This window comes from Syngnathoides biaculeatus, chromosome 8, assembly GCF_019802595.1.
Source record: "Syngnathoides biaculeatus isolate LvHL_M chromosome 8, ASM1980259v1, whole genome shotgun sequence".
Lineage (NCBI taxonomy): Eukaryota > Metazoa > Chordata > Actinopteri > Syngnathiformes > Syngnathidae > Syngnathoides > Syngnathoides biaculeatus.
This window is the reverse complement of record NC_084647.1, coordinates 2,040,174-2,044,601: the sequence shown is the minus strand read 5'-3', so window position 1 is coordinate 2,044,601 and position 4,428 is coordinate 2,040,174.

Genomic DNA, 4,428 nt, shown 5'->3' with positions numbered 1-4,428 from the left:
CCTGCTGACCTTTTTCCATGTTGTTGCTGAGCCTTCCTTTAAGTGTGGCTCTGTCTATGCATTCTGTCGTAGCTTGTTTTATCAAACAAGTCAATAAACTGGAAAGAATACAAATGTATTGTATCCATGTCTTTATGGGGTTATAGTTTTGTAATGAGGCTTGTAACCAGCAGGTGGTACTAATAGTTCTGATTTCAGAATGTTTAAAAGGTTGACTTGGATTCTGAATCATGCGGCAATTAACATTCATTCACCAACAGGAACAAAAAAAAATATATATATATATATATATAGTATTTCATTACAATGTTACAGAGGGAGGCAGGCGAAACTCTCAAAATCATTCCAAAACAAGCACTCTGCTAACAGGACTCATGCAATAACAACCTTAAGACATGGTTGTGTCTCAATAATACACTGTAAAAAGACGGCGCTATAACTAAGGATAGTCCCATTTTAAAAAAAAAAGAAAAAAATTCAAAAAATCTTATATAACTGTTAGCATGTCTGTTTCAATGTTTACTTGAAAGGTGCCAAGCATGGAGCGTATTCATAAAGGGCCAATTTGGGTCGACAGCAATTGCAGACAAGGCCCACTCAGTTGATCGATAACTATTTTGAAATCAGAAGTCAAGAATGTTTTTTTTTTTTTTTTTTTACCCCAAAAATGCTTGCAACAATATTTCTGACATATGACAATTTGAAAAGTTCGTGCAGATTCGAGAAAGAATCATGGAAGCTGACAGACACGATTTGCTTCTGCAGGGCACATAAGATGATGTGGTTGAAAGGACCTGGACCCTCAGCCTTGTTTATGACACCTGTGGCTTATGGTTCTGGTCTCCTCTTAGCCAAACACTGATTTAACTTCATATGATAAACACTTAGTGATTCACAAACTTTCTGAAGAGTTGTATTTATCCGGCTAATCAAAGAATGAACAACAAAACTGTGAACAGTATAATGGGCAGGGGAGCAAATAAGTGCTGCAGCCATTAGTATTCTGTGAGAGATGATTCGGTGTGCCATAGAAAAATTGTCCAATTTGCTTTAATTGGTCCAAAACTTGCAACTAGCAGGCGACCAGTTCAGGGTGTTTGCCACCTCTTGCCCAATTATACAGAATAAAAATATAAATGCAACACTTTTGTTTTTGCTCCTTTTTTTTTTTTAAGATGGACTCAAAGCACTAAAACTTTCTTTCTACATACAAAAAAAGGCCATTTGCTCCAACATTGACAAATCTATTAGTGACCGTTTTTCTTTGGTTAAAATCATCCGTCCCACCTCACAGGTGTAGCATATCAAGATGCTGATTAGAGAGCATGGTTATTGCAGACGCGTGCCTTAGGCTGGCCACAATAAAAAGCCACTCAGAAATAGTGCAGTCTTTGTCAACGTGCTGTCTTTGTTCACTTTTTAATTCCAGGAATGCAAATTGACGGGCAGGGAAGTTAAATCCTCTTCCACTAGATTGCAATGAGCCTATTATTATTATTATTATTAATTTACGTTTTTGTTTGGTGTTGGGGATGTGCCGTAAGATTTTTTTACGTAAAGGGGCATGACTCAGACGGCCTCTGTCAAATTCACGTTGTTAGGTTACACTCAAACAGGAAGTTGCTTACGTCCACATACAAACCAAAAACTGTGTGTCGCTGTCCCATCCAAAATGCAGCCCTATGGGGGCACAAACCAGTGCAATCTGTAGGCCGGTCCCAAGCCCGGATAAATGCAGAGGGTTGCGTCAGGAAGGGCATCCGGCGTAAAAACTGTGCCAAACAAATATGAGCGTTCATCTAAAGAATCCCATACTGGATCGGTCGTGGCCCGGTTAACAACGCCCGCCCCCGGCACTGCTAACCTACAGGGCGTCGGTGGAAATTCAGCTACTGTGGGTCGAAGACAAAGAAGAGGAGGAAACCGGATCCAGCGTCAGAAGAAAAAGAGGAATGCACAGAGCCTACAACTGAGTGTAGGGACTTTGAATGTTGGGACTATGACAGGAAAAGCACAGGAGTTGGTTGACATGATGATTAGGAGAAAGGTTGATATTCTGTGCATCCAAGAGAGCAGGTGGAAAGGTAGTAAGGCTAGAAGTTTGGGAGCAGGGTTTAAATTATTCTACCACGGAGTAGATGGGAAGAAGAAAGGAGTAGGGGTTATTTTAAAGGAAGAGCTGGCTAAGAATGTCTTGGAGGTAAAAAGAGTATCAGATCGAGTGATGAGACTAAAATTTGAAATTGAGGGTGTTATGTATAATGTGGTTAGCGGCTATGCACCACAGGTAGGATGTGACCTAGAGTTGAAAGAGAAATTCTGGAAGGAACTAGATGAAGTAGTTCTGAGCATCCCAGACAGCGAGAGAGTTGTGATTGGTGCAGATTGTAATGGACATATTGGTAAAGGAAACAGGGGCGATGAAGAAGTGATGGGTAAGTACGGCATCCAGGAAAGGAACTTTGAAGGGCAGATGGTGGTGGACTTTGCAAAAAGGATGGAGATGGCTGTAGTGAACACTTATTTCCAGAAGAGGGAGGAACATATAGTGACCTACAAGAGCGGAGGTAGAACCACGCAGGTAGATTATATTTTGTGCAGACGATGTAATCTGAAGGAGGTTACTGACTGTAAAGTAGTGGTAGGGGAGAGTGTAGCTCGACAGCATAGGATGGTAGTATGTAGGATGATTCTGGTGGTGGGTAGGAAGATTAAGAAGACAAAGGTAGAGCAGAGAACCATGTGGTGGAAGCTGAGAAAGGAAGAATGTCGTGCGGCCTTCCGGAAAGAGGTGAGACAGGCTCTCGATGGACAACCGAAGCTCCCGGAAGACTGGACGACGACAGCCAAGGTGATCAGAGAGACAGGCAGGAGAGTACTTGGTGTGTCATCTGGTAGGAAAGGGGAGAAGGAGACTTGGTGGTGGAACCCCAAAATACAGGGAGTCATACAAGGAAAGAGATTAGCGAAGAAGAAGTGGGATACTGAGAGGACTGAGGAGAGGCAAAAGGAGTACATCGAGATGCGACGTAGGGCAAAGGTAGAGGTGGCAAAGGCTAAACAAGAGGCATATGAAGACATGTACACCAGGTTGGACACGAAAGAAGGAGAAAAGGATCTCTACAGGTTGGCCAGACAGAGGGATAGAGATGGGAAGGATGTGCAGCGGATAAGGGTGATTAAGGATAGAGATGGAAATGTGTTGACTGGTGCCGGTAGTGTACTAAATAGATGGAAAGAATACTTTGAGAAGTTGATGAATGAAGAAAATGAGAGAGAAGGAAGAGTTGAAGAGGCAAGAGTGAAGGACCAGGAAGTGGAAATGATTACTAAGGGGGAAGTCAGAAAGGCACTACAAAGGATGAAAAATGGAAAGGCAGTTGGTCCTGATGACATACCGGTAGAGGTATGGAAGCAATTTGGAGAGATGGCTGTGGAGTTTTTGACCAACTTATTCAACAGAATACTAGCGGGCGAAAAGATGCCTGAAGAATGGAGGAAAAGTGTTCTAGTTCCCATTTTTAAGAACAAAGGGGATGTTCAGAGCTGTGGGAACTATAGAGGAATAAAGTTGATGAGCCACACAATGAAGTTATGGGAAAGAGTAGTGGAGGCTAGACTCAGGACAGAAGTAAGTATCTGCGAGCAACAGTATGGTTTCATGCCTAGAAAGAGTACCACAGATGCATTATTTGCCTTGAGGATGCTCGTGGAAAAGTACAGAGAAGGTCAGAAGGAGCTACATTGTGTCTTTGTGGATCTAGAGAAAGCCTATGACAGAGTACCAAGAGAGGAACTGTGGTACTGCATGCGTAAGTCTGGTGTGGCAGAGAAGTATGTTAAAATAGTACAGGACATGTATGATGGCAGCAGAACAATGGTGAGGTGTGCCTTAGGTGTGACAGAGGAATTTAAGGTGGAGGTGGGACTGCATCAGGGATCAGCTCTGAGCCCCTTCCTGTTTGCAGTGGTAATGGATAGGCTGACAGATGAGGTTAGACTGGAATCCCCTTGGACCATGATGTTCGCAGATGATATTGTCATATGCAGTGAAAGCAGGGAGCATGCAGAGGAACAATTGGAAAGATGGAGACATGCACTGGAAAGGAGAGGAATGAAGATTAGCCGAAGTAAAACAGAATATATGTGCGTGAATGAGAAAAGTGGAGGGGGAAGAGTGAGGCTACAGGGAGAAGAGATAGCGAGGGTGGACGACTTCAAATACTTGGGGTCAACAATACAGAGCAATGGAGAGTGTGGTCAGGAAGTGAAGAAACGGGTCCAAGCAGGTTGGAACAGCTGGCGAAAGGTGTCTGGTGTGTTATGTGACAGAAGAGTCTCTGCTAGGATGAAGGCAAAGTTTACAAAACAGTGGTGAGGCCGGCCATGATGTACGGATTAGAGACGGTGGCACTGAGAAGAAACGAC